This window comes from Lissotriton helveticus, chromosome 9 (genome assembly GCF_964261635.1).
Source record: "Lissotriton helveticus chromosome 9, aLisHel1.1, whole genome shotgun sequence".
In the NCBI taxonomy this organism is placed as follows: Eukaryota; Metazoa; Chordata; class Amphibia; order Caudata; family Salamandridae; genus Lissotriton; species Lissotriton helveticus.
This window is the reverse complement of record NC_136070.1, coordinates 53721136-53740100: the sequence shown is the minus strand read 5'-3', so window position 1 is coordinate 53740100 and position 18965 is coordinate 53721136.

Below are 18965 nucleotides of genomic sequence, written 5' to 3'. Positions count from 1 at the left end.
TGAGAGAAAGAAAAAGGACTTAAAGGAACGAGTGATGATTCCTCAATTGCAGGGAGTGACTACAGGAAGGGAACGGTATAGGGGAAACAACCAGTCGAATGCCCCTAGGAATTCGCCCCCTAGAGACCGCAACCCCACACCTGGCGCTCCACGAACCGACCTTGATGAGAACCAGTGTGCATTTTGCAAGGAATTTGGACATTGGAAGTCTCAATGCCTGGCCCTTCGGGAAATGATTAAAAATAAAGAGACAAGGGACATGACAAATGGCCCAAAAACTGGAGGGCAGGGGCGAGGGCAGACCTACGACACCACCAATGACAGACCTGGCAGACCAAACACATTTGACCGACCCCGCCAAAATCAGTGCCAACAGTCCGACTGCAACAATGCTCACGACTCTGCATAGGACTGCCAGGGGCAAGGGAGGGATCCAGTCGAGCTCTGTGTTGACCAGCAAGGTCCTTACGTCACTGCTAAGGTCCTGGGTACAAAGTCTCCATTCTTGGTAGACACTGGAGCGACACGTAGTGTATTATCAAAGCGACTGATTCCAAGGGCACCCTTGTCTGGCTCACACATTACATCGATAGGTTTCGATGGAACGCCCTCCACTAATCCCCTGTCTGTACCTATCTCCTTTGACCTAGGAAACAATCCCACTGACACAACATTTCTGCTCTCCTCCAACTCCCCTGACGCCATTATGGGTATTGATTTACTGAAACATTTCCGAGCTACTATTAGGTGTTCCCCGGATGGAGTCCGAGTCATCCTGTACGACAACCCGAGCATGTCCAGACCCTACCCCGCACGACATATGTACACCATAACAGATGCTGACCTATCCTTGCTCGATACCCTACCCCTGTATCTATGGGCCAGAAACGACTCGGATGTAGGACGAATGAAGATCGATCCTGTACACATAACTGTTCGACCAGATGCAATACTCCCGAAACTCCCACAGTACCGGATATCGCCCGAAGGCGAGAAGGCATTGGTAGCGATTATTCAGTCCTTGGTAGATGCAGGAGTGGTAGAGGAAGTGGTTAGTAATGTCTGCAATAGCCCTATCCTACCCATTGTTAAGAAGCAAGGTGAGGGAGATGAGAAAGCGTACCGCTTCATCATCGACCTGCGAGAAGTCAACAAAGTGGTGGTGCCACAGTACCCCGTAGTCTCAGACATCGCCACCATTCTGACTCTCATCCCGTCCACTGCCACCACCTTCACCGTTATTGATCTTAAAAATGCATTTTTCTCTATCCCCATCCATCCAGACAGCCGTTATCTCTTCGGCTTCACTTTAAAAAAACTTTCATACCGATTTTGTAGAGCTCCCCAGGGCTACACTGAAAGTCCCAGCATTTACAGCCAGGCCCTCAAAAGACAGCTGGACGCCGTCCAGCTACCAGATGGAGTGGTGTTGATCCAATATGTCGATGATATGATATCCTTTTGGCGGCCGACACCACTCCACTTGCAATCACAGCCACTATCCAACTCTTGCACTTTCTTGCGGAGAATGGCCACAAAGTCTCCAAAAAGAAACTGCAGTTCTGCCAGCCCCAAGTGACATACCTAGGCCATCTCCTGTCCAAAGAAGGGAGGAAACTTACGCCCGACCGAATCCAAACCATCCTAGACACCCCCATTCCAAAAACACAGAAGCAAGTCCGTTCATTAGTGGGCCTTACCTCTTTCTGCCGACAATGGTTACCGAATTTCAGTCTCATCATAAAACCCCTACTTTCCCTGTTGACCAAAGATGTCCCTTTCCCACTCCCTTGGACTCCCGAATGCCAAGCATCCTTTAAGGAGTTGCGGGATGCCCTTTGCTCGGCACCCAATCTAGGAACACCAGATTACTCCAAGCCCTTCTCCCTTTTCACTCACGAAAGGGAGGGATGCGCATTGTCTGTTCTAACTCAGCCCATCGGCGCCAAACAGCGCCCTTGTGCCTACTTCTCTGCCACTCTTGATCCAGTCGCCAGAGCTCTACCTGCCTGCCTTCGAGCAGTAGCCGCTGCTGCTGTCTCTATCCGCCAGAGTGAGGGAATTGTACTTTCGAACTCTCTCACGGTGTTAGTACCCCATGCAGTCGACACCCTTTTGAACCAGACCAAGACTCAACACCTGACTAGTGCACGACTGACAGGGTACGAATTGACTCTACTTGCACCCCACATCACCCTGAAGAGATGCACGACATTGAATCCTGCTACACTGCTGCCCTTGCCTGAAAATGACCCCGATGTGCCCCCTATACACGACTGTGTGACCCTCACGGACGAACAGACCAGGAGTAGAATTGACCTCCGAGACATTGTTTTACAGATCCTGATGGAGAACTATGGGTAGATGGCTCGTGTATCAAACTCCCAGACGGCACCACTTCAGCGGCCTATGCGGTGACTACAGCCCGAACAGTAGTTGAAACAGCTCGCATCACACAACGATCCGCACAGGCGGCCGAACTAATTGCCCTCACACGAGCATGTATCATAGCAGCAGGAACCACGGCGAACATTTACACGGACAGCCAGTATGCCTTCGGGGTGGTTCATCATTTTGGGCTCTTGTGGAGGGAAAGGGGATTCCTGACGTCCCACGGCACGCCCATCCTTCATGGAGATCTAGTCTCCGCCCTAATTGAAGCAGTTCTTCTCCCCAAACAATTAGCAGTGATCAAGTGCCAGGCACACAAGAAGGTGACAGATTTAGTCGGACAGGGAAACGCACTAGCCGACATCACTGCCCGAACCACAGCTGAGAATAGGACAACGACACGCATGTATGTGACCAGGTCACAAGCAGAAAAATGGACCGACGCTAGGGAAACAATCAGGGACATCCAATCGGCCAGCACGCCACACGAACTGACTGAGTGGGCGCGGGTGGGTCTAAGGGACGATGAAGGCTGCTGGCGGACAAAAGACACGAACAAATGGTTTCTGCCTGATGCATACTTGATCCCCATACTGACAATGGCACACTCCCCTGCACACATAGGCTCTGCCCCCATGATTGAACTCATTTCCAAAGTCTGGCACAACAACAAAATCCCCGACTCGGCCAAACGCCTAGTCCAGCAGTGCCTTATCTGCTTACAACACAACCCCGGGAAAGGAACTGTGGTACCCCGGGGAGGGTTTGGGATCCCCGACCACCCCTTTGAGGTCCTCCAGATGGATTACATCCAGTTAGAGAGGTGCCAAGGCTTGAAGTACGTATTAGTCATTGTATGTGCCTTCAGCAAATGGGTGGAAGCCTATCCGACCCGAGATAACACTGCCATGACTACTGCCAAAGTACTACTGAAAGAGTTTTTCCCTCGCTACGGCCTTTGTCGAATTTTATGGAGCGACAATGGCCCCCACTTCATAGCTGAAGTTATCCAACTGATTCTGAAGGGGTTGGGGGTAAAACAGAGATTCCATGCAGTCTTCCACCCCCAATCCGCTGGCCTGGTTGAGCGACACAACGCTACACTGAAACTGAAACTGTCAAAGATAGTGTCCACCACAGGACTTAAGTGGCCAGATGCCCTCCCACTGGCATTACTATCGATGCGCTCCACTCCCACTAAGCACCACCTGACCCCCTACGAGGTTGTGTTTGGGCGACCAATGAACCTCTGGACTGCCCCCAAGCCGACCTCCATTCACGACGTCCCCGACGTCCTGCTGTCAGATTATTTATACAAGTTGACTAAAACATTGTCTGTCATTCATCAACAGGTGCAGCAGGCCATCCCCGATGCTTCCAGGGGTCCCGGTCACGATATCCAACCGGGAGAGTACGTCCTAGTCCGGAATTTTCAACGGGCGAAGAGTCTGGAACCCCGGTGGACGGGCCCCTGGCAAGTACTGATCACCACTCGGACGGCTCTTCGAGTGGAGGGGAAGAAGCACTGGCTGCACGCACACCACTGCAAGAAGGTTTCCTCGACCCTGGCCACGACAGACAACGTCAGCACCCAAGAGGAGCTCCTGAACAAAGACCGACCATCACTGAACTGTTATCCTGATACCGAGGCACTTGAACTTGCAAAACACTCTGATCCCACTGTGCCATCCCGAGAAGGGTATTTCCTGCGTCGAAAGGAGGGAGCTTCGGCTAAGTAGGCCACTGACTAAGTTAAAAATCTCAGAACGGTGACCCAAAGCAACCAAGGGTTATCCGGAGAGAAGCTAAACAAAGTCTGTGGTTCTGCCCACTACCGAGCACCTTGAAGATGAAGATGATGGAAGCGCCAGATAAGAAGATGATGGAAGCGCCAGATAAGAAGACGTCGGAAGCAACAGGAAATACCCACTACAGGAACCCAAAGACTGATAATTTGCACAAATCAAAGACAATCGCTATCTTCATTGTCTTCCTCTTTTGCCTCCTCCTCATGACTTCCTTCTGGATCTTGGAGGACAGCACACCCGCTCACCAGACATTGCTGGCCACTGTACAGCCAATCACCGTGAAAGAGCATCATTTGATCACCCTTTCACCTCAGCTCCGAGAAAGGCGTAAGGAGTTCTGGAACAATTCCTTCGTGCAACTGCTGCACCAGCACAACCTTGCTACAAATGCCACGAACTGCTGGATCTGCGGGTTGCTCCCGCATGCCACTGAACACTCTATACCTTTCATCCCTTCTCCTTTCTCAGTTCATGGCTCCTGCCTCGCCTGGTTGATCCTCTTGCAGGAGAGCAACAAGGACAACGCCGCTTCTGGTCAGACAGTGTCACACTTCTACTATGATTCAGAAAAGGGGGTGGTGATGAACAGAGTGTCTGAATTAAGCAGACCACTCTTACCCAGTCCAAAGATCAGGGCTTGATCCATCACCGTTATTTATCTCACTGCCCCATCCCAGTTCAGAACCTGGCTATATGCAAATTAGTCTGTCCCTGGCCCAGTGCATCATGGGAACAGGGCAGACCAAACTACCAAGCCAATTCTTCACCAGAAAGGAGACAAGCTACCGGGGACCGGTTTCTGGCATTTCAGCCTCTTCGGCCCGGCTTGCTTGAATCCTGATGGAGCAGTGAGAAAGGGACTCATGTCTGAGTATACCCTGCCACACCTATAGTGGCCAAAAACGATTCAGAAAAGGGGGTGGTGATGAACAGAGTGTCTGAATTAAGCAGACCACTCTTACCCAGTCCAAAGATCAGGGCTTGATCCATCACCGTTATTTATCTCACTGCCCCATCCCAGTTCAGAACCTGGCTATATGCAAATTAGTCTGTCCCTGGCCCAGTGCATCATGGGAACAGGGCAGACCAAACTACCAAGCCAATTCTTCACCAGAAAGGAGACAAGCTACCGGGGACCGGTTTCTGGCATTTCAGCCTCTTCGGCCCGGCTTGCTTGAATCCTGATGGAGCAGTGAGAAAGGGACTCATGTCTGAGTATACCCTGCCACACCTATAGTGGCCAAAAACGATTCAGAAAAGGGGGTGGTGATGAACAGAGTGTTTGAATTAAGCAGACCACTCTTACCCAGTCCAAAGATCAGGGCTTGATCCATCACCGTTATTTATCTCACTGCCTCATCCCAGTTCAGAACCTGGCTATATGCAAATTAGTCTGTCCCTGGCCCAGTGCATCATGGGAACAGGGCAGACCAAACTACCAAGCCAATTCTTCACCAGAAAGGAGACAAGCTACCGGGGACCGGTTTCTGGCATTTCAGCCTCTTCGGCCCGGCTTGCTTGAATCCTGATGGAGCAGTGAGAAAGGGACTCATGTCTGAGTTTACCCTGCCACACCTATAGTGGCCAAAAACGATTCAGAAAAGGGGGTGGTGATGAACAGAGTGTCTGAATTAAGCAGACCACTCTTACCCAGTCCAAAGATCAGGGCTTGATCCATCACCGTTATTTATCTCACTGCCCCATCCCAGTTCAGAACCTGGCTATATGCAAATTAGTCTGTCCCTGGCCCAGTGCATCATGGGAACAGGGCAGACCAAACTACCAAGCCAATTCTTCACCAGAAAGGAGACAAGCTACCGGGGACCGGTTTCTGGCATTTCAGCCTCTTCGGCCCTTAAATCCCTTGCTCATTGCACCATCAGGATTCAAGCAAGCCGGGCCGACGACGCCTGAAATGGCAGAAACCGGTCCCCGGAAGCTTGTTTCCTTCCCAGTATAAGAATTGGCTTGGTAGTTTGGTTTGCCCTGTTCCCATCATGCACTGGGACAGGAACAGACTAATTTGCATATAGCCAAGTTCTGAGCTGGGATGGTGTAGTGAGCTAAAAAACGGTGATGGATCAAGCCCTGATCTTTGGACTGGGTAAGAGTGGTCTGCTTAATTCAGGCACTCTGTTCATCACCACCCCCTTTTCTGAATCATTTTGTCCACCATAAGCGTGGAAGGGTATACTCAGATGTGAGTCCCTTGCTCATTGCACCATCAGGATTCAAGCAAGCCGGGCCGACGACGCCTGAAATGGCAGAAACCGGTCCCCGGAAGCTTGTTTCCTTCCCAGTATAAGAATTGGCTTGGTAGTTTGGTTTGCCCTGTTCCCATCATGCACTGGGACAGGAACAGACTAATTTGCATATAGCCAAGTTCTGAGCTGGGATGGTGCAGTGAGCTAAAAAACGGTGATGGATCAAGCCCTGATCTTTGGACTGGGTAAGAGTGGTCTGCTTAATTCAGGCACTCTGTTCATCACCACCCCCTTTTCTGAATCATTTTGTCCACCATAAGCGTGGAAGGGTATACTCAGATGTGAGTCCCTTGCTCATTGCACCATCAGGATTCAAGCAAGCCGGGCCGACGACGCCTGAAATGGCAGAAACCAGTCCCCGGAAGCTTGTTTCCTTCCCAGTATAAGAATTGGCTTGGTAGTTTGGTTTGCCCTGTTCCCATCATGCACTGGGACAGGAACAGACTAATTTGCATATAGCCAAGTTCTGAGCTGGGATGGTGCAGTGAGCTAAAAAACGGTGATGGATCAAGCCCTGATCTTTGGACTGGGTAAGAGTGGTCTGCTTAATTCAGGCACTCTGTTCATCACCACCCCCTTTTCTGAATCATTTTGTCCACCACTAGCGTGGAAGGGTATACTCAGATGTGAGTCCCTTGCTCATTGCACCATCAGGATTCAAGCAAGCCGGGCCGACGACGCCTGAAATGGCAGAAACCGGTCCCCGGAAGCTTGTTTCCTTCCCAGTATAAGAATTGGCTTGGTAGTTTGGTTTGCCCTGTTCCCATCATGCACTGGGACAGGAACAGACTAATTTGCACATAGCCAAGTTCTGAGCTGGGATGGTGCAGTGAGCTAAAAAACGGTGATGGATCAAGCCCTGATCTTTGGACTGGGTAAGAGTGGTCTGCTTAATTCAGGCACTCTGTTCATCACCACCCCCTTTTCTGAATCATTTTGTCCACCATAAGCGTGGAAGGGTATACTCAGATGTGAGTCCCTTGCTCATTGCACCATCAGGATTCAAGCAAGCCGGGCCGACGACGCCTGAAATGGCAGAAACCGGTCCCCGGAAGCTTGTTTCCTTCCCAGTATAAGAATTGGCTTGGTAGTTTGGTTTGCCCTGTTCCCATCATGCACTGGGACAGGAACAGACTAATTTGCATATAGCCAAGTTCTGAGCTGGGATGGTGCAGTGAGCTAAAAAACGGTGATGGATCAAGCCCTGATCTTTGGACTGGGTAAGAGTGGTCTGCTTAATTCAGGCACTCTCTTCATCACCACCCCCTTTACTGAATCATTTTGTCCACCATAAGCGTGGAAAGGTATACTCAGATGTGAGTCCCTTGCTCATTGCACCATCAGGATTCAAGCAAGCCGGGCCGACGACGCCTGAAATGGCAGAAACCGGTCCCCGGAAGCTTGTTTCCTTCCCAGTAAAAGAATTGGCTTGGTAGTTTGGTTTGCCCTGTTCCCATCATGCACTGGGACAGGAACAGACTAATTTGCATATAGCCAAGTTCTGAGCTGGGATGGTGCAGTGAGCTAAAAAACGGTGATGGATCAAGCCCTGATCTTTGGACTGGGTAAGAGTGGTCTGCTTAATTCAGGTACTCTGTTCATCACCACCCCCTTTTCTGAATCATTTTGTCCACCATAAGCGTGGAAGGGTATACTCAGATGTGAGTCCCTTGCTCATTGCACCATCAGGATTCAAGCAAGCCGGGCCGACGACGCCTGAAATGGCAGAAACCGGTCCCCGGAAGCTTGTTTCCTTCCCAGTATAAGAATTGGCTTGGTAGTTTGGTTTGCCCTGTTCCCATCATGCACTGGGACAGGAACAGACTAATTTGCATATAGCCATGTTCTGAGCTGGGATGGTGCAGTGAGCTAAAAAACGGTGATGGATCAAGCCCTGATCTTTGGACTGGGTAAGAGTGGTCTGCTTAATTCAGGCACTCTGTTCATCACCACCCCCTTTTCTGAATCATTTTGTCCACCATAAGCGTGGAAGGGTATACTCAGATGTGAGTCCCTTGCTCATTGCACCATCAGGATTCAAGCAAGCCGGGCCGACGACGCCTGAAATGGCAGAAACCGGTCCCCGGAAGCTTGTTTCCTTCCCAGTATAAGAATTGGCTTGGTAGTTTGGTTTGCCCTGTTCCCATCATGCACTGGGACAGGAACAGACTAATTTGCATATAGCCAAGTTCTGAGCTGGGATGGTGCAGTGAGCTAAAAAACGATGATGGATCAAGCCCTGATCTTTGGACTGGGTAAGAGTGGTCTGCTTAATTCAGGCACTCTGTTCATCACCATCCCCTTTTCTGAATCATTTTGTCCACCATAAGCGTGGAAGGGTATACTCAGATGTGAGTCCCTTGCTCATTGCACCATCAGGATTCAAGCAAGCCGGGCCGACGACGCCTGAAATGGCAGAAACCGGTCCCCGGAAGCTTGTTTCCTTCCCAGTATAAGAATTGGCTTGGTAGTTTGGTTTGCCCTGTTCCCATCATGCACTGGGACAGGAACAGACTAATTTGCATATAGCCAAGTTCTGAGCTGGGATGGTGCAGTGAGCTAAAAAACGGTGATGGATCAAGCCGTGATCTTTGGACTGGGTAAGAGTGGTCTGCTTAATTCAGGCACTCTGTTCATCACCACCCCCTTTTCTGAATCATTTTGTCCACCATGAGCGTGGAAGGGTATACTCAGATGTGAGTCCCTTGCTCATTGCACCATCAGGATTCAAGCAAGCTGGGCCGACGATGCCTGAAATGGCAGAAACCAGTCCCCGGAAGCTTGTTTCCTTCCCAGTATAAGAATTGGCTTGGTAGTTTGGTTTGCCCTGTTCCCATCATGCACTGGGACAGGAACAGACTAATTTGCATATAGCCAAGTTCTGAGCTGGGATGGTGCAGTGAGCTAAAAAACGGTGATGGATCAAGCCCTGATCTTTGGACTGGGTAAGAGTGGTCTGCTTAATTCAGGCACTCTGTTCATCACCACCCCCTTTTCTGAAACACTTCTACTATGGGTTCTGGCTGAACAAAACAGGAAGAACGTCTGCCCCCATTTGTCCTGCGGTCTCAGGTTCCGCCTTCCTTATGAACATTCCTGCTAAAGAAAGAGTCGAAATGCAAATACTCCACAATACAGCCAGACCCACCTTCTCCCACCTGCGGAAGCAAACAGCTGCCACCCTGACCGTGGCTCTGTCTGTCATCAATGTCACAGGACTTGTGTGTCTTGAAGGCCAGGGAACGCAGCTGGTGGGTCACAGCTCCTGCCGCATCACCAGAACATTGGTCTCAGTTGATCCTCCTTCCTTTGTTGCTTCTCCGAATATGTACTTTGTTTGTGGCACCAAAGCTTACACCTGGCTCCCGAAAGGTTGGAGAGGTACGTGCTACATCGCCTTCATTCTTCCTCCCACGTATGTGGCCTCAGCCTACCACCACCGGCAAAAGCGCGCCGGAGATGTTGAACAAGCCGACTCCACCGGAGCACAGTTCCTGGATGCAGCAAAGGGACTTGTTCCTCTGTGGGGACCAATGGCAAACAGCCGTGCTATCCGACACCTAACTCAGGCAGTAGAAACAACCATTAACATCACGGCTGTCATCCTTGCTAACAACACGGCTGAGCTTCAGGCAGTCCGCCTGGTGGCTCTCCAAAACCGCCTTGTTCTAGATGTTGTTCTGGCCGACCGTGGAGGTGCATGCCGCATCATCGGCTCCAGCTGTTGCACCTACGTGCCAGATAACTCACCTTCAGTCTACAAAGCAATCGAGCACCTCCACAGACTGTCCTCGGAGGTTCACCAGGAGCAGGAAGGATGGTCGCTTGGAGGCTGGTTCTGGGACACTTTAAAGGACTGGGGATGGAGATTGTTTACGTTTATATTAATACCAATCATGATGCTATGTGGGTGTTGCTTGGGTATTCAATGTTTGCCACCTCTGTGTTCACTCGTTTCCAACTGTATGTGCCCTAAGACTTTGGACTTTAAAAGTGAGCACATGAGTCCCCTATACGAGATAGAGGTGCGAGGTCTCATGGGGATCGATCGAACTGACAAGCTGGCGAGACATGTTAAAAGGGAGGACTGTGGAATTTTAGTTCGTGTATTGAACATCATCTACGCCATCTTGCAGACTCACGTATGAACATACACGACAGCCATTTTAGGTACCATGGTCTCCCTGTTCACGATCACCCGTCAGCACACTTCCCTGACCCTGCAAGCATCCCCCATGCACCCTGACCGCCCTCGCTCTCACATGCACAAGTCATGAACCCTTCTCCTTCTGCATGACGCTTTCATGAATGAATCACACCCCGCGCCTGACCAGCACCTCCTCTCCTTCCATGAATACCCCTCTGTGGATAAACCCTTCCACCACGCTCGATTGTCCACACCGATCCTTCCTTTCATGACTATCTCTCCTTTGATGACCCCTTCCTCTGAGCCCGATTGTCTGTACGAACCGATGGTCATCCCTTAGCCTGAGGATACAGTTTATTGCCCACTACTGTATGCACTCGCCTCTCTTGAAAGGAGCCACTATTGATCATGACCTCCCCAGCCCTGAGATTCGATCAGGCGCACACATTCCAAAGGAATCGGCAGAACACTCAGCTGCGTGATAGCCCCCTCCCATGGTATGAGGGGTAAGGGCCTCTACTGTTGTCATGTGTTGAAATGGGCCGGAACTGGGGGGGTGCCGGGGATGTCATCCTCATGCTTCACAATGTCTTTGTTGTAATAAAGCACGTCCACATGTCTTAAACCAGTGTATAAAAGACCAGGCCCCAGAAAGGCTGGGAGAGCACCTCGAGACGATACCTTGTTGTCCGATCTGATGTGTTCTACTCCGTCGGAATAAAACTTGTTTCCTGCCTTCCTGTCTCCAGCGCCTGCCTCTTTATTGGATAACTTCGTATGGTATTAGAGGCGTCTAACGCCGGGCAAATTTAACTTAGGAAACATCAACAGAATAGCCTGACCATTTTGAATTGATCTTTATCATATTGAAGTATGGAATAGAAGCCCCGCCCACTCTCCGCCAAGATTTTTCATTGGCTTGTGTCATTGTCCCTTGTAAATGCTGGCTTCTGATTCGTTAAAAGGCTTGTTAGTCCCTCCTTCGTACCGCCTTGTCTTCATTCATAATCTCCCATAAGGACTGGTCCTTTTACATCAGTTGTTACACAGTAGGTCTTTTTTCTAATAATCTGTAAGCACTATTTTCTTTAAATAGTTTCTCCTACTGCAGGCACGACATGCTTTCCGGTAACATTCAGCGTCCCATGCGCGCTCTCACTTTCTAAGCAGCCTGGGACAATGGTGGCTGATTCTTTGAATAGGTCTCGTATTTACAAGAGTTTCAGAGTTTCAGCTATTGGCATTGTATATGGTAATGCCTTTTATTTATGTTAGTTATCAAAACATATAAACAGGGCACGAGTCGGGGGTACACACGGGTGGAAGGCGTCCATCGACTTTTTTTACAGGGGCAAGAAGTTGGGCCCCACTGATAAAGATGCTGAATTCGTCCCGGTGTAATATCCAAACACCAGGACACTTTCAGCTGCGCCTGCACGTTGTTATCTGCTTTCGATCGGCAACAACCTGCAGGCAGGGACTGGGCTCTCCTATTTCTAACTGCCTCCTTCTATTCTAGTCTCTTGGCCTGCAGCAGTCCGGAGCCCCACATCCAAAAGCAAATGCAGCAGAGGAGAAGCAGAGGAGAAGCAAAGGCTCACACCTTGTTATCACTTCACACATACTTAAGAGAAGCAGCTTTTCACTTTCTACAGGTTCTGTTTATGAGATTTGCATGCACTGTAAGAAGATGTGTTGGTCTTTCCCAGTATTTGCACAAAATAAATAGCATTTATATAGTGCTTACTATCCCTGAGGAGGCGTTGTAATAATTTAAATAGAACTATTTTTTCTCCTAAAGCACTATGGCTAGAGGAAGCTTTACGCTGACAAAAGGGCAACATTGTTTTATGTAGAGCGTACAAAAGTGTGAATCTTCTCCCTAATTTGGGAGAGTTAACAAGTATACTCGAAATGTGCTCCAATGTACTCATGAAACACCTGCTAAATATGTATGTGATGGCTTAAGATCTGATGTTACTTCTTGTGATGCCACTTCTTGTGATGTCATGCATGTCACACGGCATGATGTCACGTGGCGTGATCCCACTTGCTTACTGGTTAACTAGGTTAGTCCCCTCCACTTCTTATTTTAGGACTTGTGCCCTCCATATAAATAAAAGGCATTGTCATTTCCAATGCCAATAGCTTAAACTGTCACAAATGCTAGACCTATTGCATTGCAAATGCTTGTTTTTTCCTGCACTGGTGTCTGACGTATTATTTATTCATTGTACAGTGGTTAGGTAGAAAAGATACATAAATAAAATATTATGAAAATGAAAGGCATAATCCCGTTTCTTAATTTGTCCATGTAATACGGGCTTTGAAATTAATGAAAACGAAATGTGTATAGCGCTCCAATACCCTGGGGTGTCTAGGCGCTGAGCTCACCACGAGCTCTGTCCTATTCCGATGACCTCTGTGTTAAAAATAAATAAAAAGACAGCTCTTCCGCTGTGATGGGCCAGATTAAAAATTCACGGTACATTCCAAGTCGGTGTTCTCGCGTGCCCCGTCGCGTGGCAGCGGGAGGGCGCAGGGCCCCCACGTCTCACCTCCGCACGTGTGAAAGGTGCCGGCTTCCACACCGACAAGGCCCCCTGGGCTACGCTCGCTAAAAGTTTAAAAATGCAATTTTTCCTTTTCTTTTTTTTTGTCAGGGAAAGGTCATTTTGTGCTAAAATGTCAAATAAATTATTTAGATTACTGAATTAGAAAAGTGAGCGGCTGACAGGTGAATGTTTTATGCACATTAGGCGCAGCCGGGGTCTCGGGATGGCCGAGTGTACGCGGCTTCCAGCCTCGCATCGGATAACCATTTGCGCGGTGACAGGGCCGCTAATGGGCCGGGAGAGCGGCGGCCGGGATGCGGGGTGCGCCTTTTGTTAGGTTAGGTTATGCTACGTCACGTTTTTAGTATAGCGCCGCGTTTGGCCTTCTTGGCGTTGTCTTAGAGGCGTGTCTTCAAGGGGCTGTGTCATTGATGGCCTGATCTTGCCATCTTCCCAACACCCGTGTGTGTTCCGTGGCTCTGGTGTTTCAGTTGTAATGTGTGTCTCAGTTCCAGTGTGAGCTTTATCGCCTTCCTCTGCAATACATGTCGGTGTGTGCGTTTGTGTGTGTGCGTCTCTCTGTCCAAGTGGGTACGTCACTCTTTCATACATTCCCACTATCCATGTCAGTATCACACAGTGGTTCATTTGTAAACATGCACCAGCGCTCAAGGAAATACTGAAGATGGAACACCCCACATTACTTCAAACTTTAAAGTTTTGTCTTTTTTTTTAGCATATATTAAATAGTGTAATACTTCATATATGAATGTTGCATAAAAATACACGCACAGCGCCACCAGGCGGTAGTTTCTCATAAATAAGGGCAGTGTTTACAAATAAGTGCTGGTGCCGAGCACCAGAAAACACAGGCACAAATTAAGCACTGTCTCTGGCCCTGCATCAGTGCTTTCTTGTCCCAGTGTTGGTGTCAGTCTCTTAGACATAGTTGGAGGCACACTGTCTAAACTAGATGCCTCTAGTAGCAAATTAAACTTCCCGAATTACCACGGGTCCTTTCTCCATCCAGACGCCTTGTGCAATTCATGCAACCCGTCTGCACGACCAATAGACTTGACCCTTAGTGACGCTCCCGCCTTCGAGTTTCACCCATTGCCCGGGCATCCTGAGCACTCCAACACTTTACCCACAAATTCTATCTGCTCACACGTTCTCGTCCTGATGAAGATCTCAATATTTTGAGATCGAAACGCTGTCGACCTCTCCAAAAAAAACTCCATTATTACACTCAATTTACTTCTGAGTTTTGATAATTATTGTAGTTGTTTTTCAAATGAAATGTAATTTTTAAATGTCACCAGCACTTCCCCACTTCACGCAATTCCACTTTTGGTGTGAGCACTAGAACTACTGTTTAAGTTTATGGTATTCCATTTATGCAGATAATAAATGTGTTGTCATTTGAAAAAAAACCTTGAGTCCAAATATATATTAAGTATCAAAGTCCCACCTGGACTCCCTTGTACTAGTTGATCTAATTAAATAGTGTTCTGAAATCATTAGTAGCCCAGGCTACCTGAGGAACCTTTTGGCCTCTACTAGACCTTTGTTCTACATATCAACCCTATTTTTAGCCCTAGACTGTCTCTGGCCCTGATGTTTCACCATCACTATTGCGCAGTGAACAGCACCGCCTACGTAGCACCAATGGATAGACTTAGAGGTGCCTCTGCACAGATGAGGCACAGTGTGATTATAAGGACTCCCCATGACCTGAAGCGAGGAGAGGCCTGGCCAGTCCACTTTCAAAATTCATTTAGAGATGAGTCTGGTAACCACTGCGAGGCGTGGGCAAAAATCTAATGTTCACATTCTAGGATCACTGCACAATATTGGGGCTGGAACAGTTTTGAGAGTAGGCGTGCTGCCATCAAGGTGTGGCAGGGTATGCTCAGATGTGAGTCCCTTGCTCACTTGGCCACTGGATTCAAGATAGCCTGGCTGATGAGGATAATGAATCCGAAACCGGTCCCAGGATGCTTGTTTCCGGTCCATGGAAGACATGGCTTGACAGTTCGGGCTGGGCTGTTCCCATGAGGCACAGGGTCAGACTGATTTGCATAATGGCCATGTCTGAACTGGGGTGGCTGAGTGGGCTAAAGAATGGTGATGGATTAAACCCAGATCAGTTGACTGGGGGTGAGTGTTTGATTTGCTCAAACGCTCCGTCCATCATCCCCTTTTGTATCGCTTTGTTCGCCCTAAGTGTGGCAGGGTATGCTCAGATGTGAGTCCCTTGCTCACTTGGCCACTGGATTCAAGATAGCCTGGCTGATGAGGATTATGAATCCGAAACCGGTCTCAGGATGCTTGTTTCCGGTCCATGGAAGACATGGCTTGGCAGTTCGGGCTGGACTGTTCCCATGAGGCACAGGGTCAGACTGATTTGCATACGGCCATGTCTGAACTGGGGTGGCTGAGTGAGCTAAAGAATGATGATGGATTAAACCCAGATCAGTTGACTGGGGGTGAGTGTTTGATTTTCTCAAACGCTCCGTCCATCATCCCCTTTTGTATCACCATCAATGTTACATCACTGAAGTCATGTTGACATTATGCTTGTCTTTGATCCCATACAGATATCTGCTGCCTTTTGGCTAAGTTTGTGCTATAGAAATTCCAGATACTTACATACACATCTGCATGGGCCTTCCCACTGAGCCAACGCTTTAGATTTGGAAAAAGAAGCCACAGATCTGTTTGATCTCCACATGTCTTCCAGTCAAGCACAGATCTGGGAGGACTTCAGTAACAATCTCTGCCAGTAAAGGCACAATTTCTTCAATATGTTTATTGAGGTTGGCCTGCTGATCTGGTCAAAGAGTTTTGTACAAAGATATAAGGATTCTTTACATATTGAAGACCTGTGTGTGACAAGAACCCAACAATGACCCCAAAGTCACAGCTTTGCAAAATCTCAGGTCAGCTTCATTCCAGGCTGATTGGGATGACTTTGCTTGAAATGCACAATACAACGTGTATTTGTGATGATTGTTAGGTGGGAAAAGGACAGGGATATTTGGTTACCACAATCCACAAGCCAGACTAACCTGAAAGCCTAAGGTTGTTCCTAATTCGGTTGCATAAAATCAGGCAACCTTGGAGGTTTCTAGAATTATACAATTGAATATTTGCTGCATACAGTATGCACATGTCCTGCCCTGGAGCTAGAACACAGAATTTGGCATAAATCCAAAAATAACTCAATCCATCAACATTAGTTAGACAAGGAAAGAGAAAAACAAATTGGTCAAGGATACTCAAACAAAAGCATGCAGGAATCACAGATGGTACAACACTAGAAAAATAGACAACACTACTATCAAATAGTCAATTAGGAAATATAATGCAGATCTGTAGAGTGTACTATCAACTACGAGGGTATCCTTGCGCTGTGCTGGTGTGAGTTTAGCCAAACCTATTTGAAAATCCAGGGCTTCAGCTTCTTGGGGAATTCAAGAAGTGTAGAGGGGATATATGACGTTACCACGCGTTCTTTTACCACGCAGACCATTACCACGCATTTTTTACAATGCAGGACCCTTTACCACGCATACCATTACAACGCTGGTATTTACAACGCAGGTACTATTACAACGCATACCATTACAACGTAAGTATAGGTAAGTAAATAATATGGTAAAATAATGTAATTATTAATAATATGTTTTTAAATTAATACATTATTATTTTAATATTTAATATTTTAATTATTTATATTAATATTTATTTATTAATTTTTAAATATATATGTTAAAAACACCCCTGTACCCCAAAACCCAAACCCAGCCCTAAAACCTAAAAATACCCCTGAACCTCAAAACCCAAACCCAGCCCTGAACCCTAAAAATACCCCTGTACCCCAAAAACTGAAAACTGACCCTGAACCCTAAAAATACCCCTATACCCCAAAAACTGAAAACTGACCCTGAACCCTAAAAATACCCCTGTACCCCAAAAACTGAAAACTGACCCTGAACCCTAAAAATACCCATTTACCCAAAACCCAAACCTAAAATATTTTAAATAAAATGATATACTTACCAATACTTACGTTGTAATGGTATGCGTTGTAAAGGTACCTGCGTTGTAAATACCAGCGTTGTAATGGTATGCGTGGTAAAGGGTCCTGCGCTGTAAAAGTTGCGTGGTAAAGGTAGGTCGTGGTAAAAGTTGCGTGGTAAAGGTTGTATACCGTGTAGAGGGGGCGCTTATGTGTAGCAACAGGCCGTTCCATGCTTTAGGAGCAATGCCAGTGAAGTCCCAACTGCTACATCCGGTTTTCCGTATGCATAGGATGTGTTCAAGTAGGAGTGGAGGTGACTGGAAGGTTCGTGAAAGCAGATGTTATTGTTGAGGTATGCTGGGCCACTGTTATTTAGTGCATTGAAAATGAGGGTGAGAAGTTTGTATTGTGCTTGTTTGTATACTGGGAGCTGGTGGAGCTCTTTCAGGTGTGGTGTGATGTGAGTACGGTGTGAGAGGTACAGAATGAATCTGACTGCCGAGTTATTAACCCGTTCTGTGCTCATGACGAGCTCAGCTCGTCATGAGGCACAGTGCTCAGGTGCTCATGACTGAGCTCGTCATGGCCCGTGGAACGCTCACACGCGGGGATAATTCCCCTGCTGTGCGGAAAGTTCCACCAAAACGGGTGCGGCCGTGACGAGCTCAGCTTGTCATGAACACCTGAGCACTGTGCCTCATGACGAGCTGAGCTCGTCATGAGCATGGGGGTGCTGTGCGCGCCCCCTGCCCCCAGCACAGCAGGGGGAATTACCCCCACATGCAAGGGGTTAACTTGATTGAAAGAGAACAGTAAAGATTTCTGTATATTTGAAAGAGAAAAGAAAGAAAACTGGAAAAGATGAAGAATAATAGGTGAAGGTGCAGAAGGAGTGGTTGATAGAAATAGTTATAACTAACCTGAAAAAAACATGTAAATGCACAATCTGTTATACATTAAATATACCCATTTAAATCTTACTATTAACTTTCAATTTAGAAATGTAACATAATATGGTAACAAAAGCATGTTGGAGAACATAAATGTAATTAAAGAGGTACAAAAAACTCAGCAACTCTTGTACCTTATATTCAGATTTTGATAAATAGGAAACCAATGGCTTCCAAAACGAATCAGAATGTGGATATGTTTGGTCTGTGGATATGGCAAACTATATTCCACCATATTTTGAAGAGATGTTCTCTCTGTTTTTTCAGTTAATTGTAATAGCCTATAAAGAAACATCACTCAAAAGGTCTACAAATCTACTACTTGAATGACAAGCAGACCATATGTCACAAATTCCTCAAAGGAAAATACTTAAGTTGTTTGAAGGGTAAATTAGCAGAGCACATTTAGTTCATCTTGTCCCACATTTATATACAGATTACTTTAGAACAGTCCCATAATGTATAACATGTCACTATTTTGTTTACTGCAGGACCCGCATTAACTATTACTGAAAGTTTAATTTTATAAAAGGATTTGGGGGGGTCATGAAAAATCTGACATAGAAATAAAATAAGGTTTTAGTCATGCAATCTGAATGGGGTGACAAGTGAATCGTGGACCAAATTTTGTCTCAAGTCAATGTAGGAATGTTGTGTTCTAGGACCTCTTCCCAGAATAATTCTACTCAGGTTTTGCATCTGTTTATGCTTGAGATATATGTAGGAAGCTTTGATTTTCAAAGGGAAGTTGTGGGTTTTAACTTAATTTGCTTTGCTCTGTACATTACGAACTGCGGGTCATCCAAAGATTGACAAATAGAAA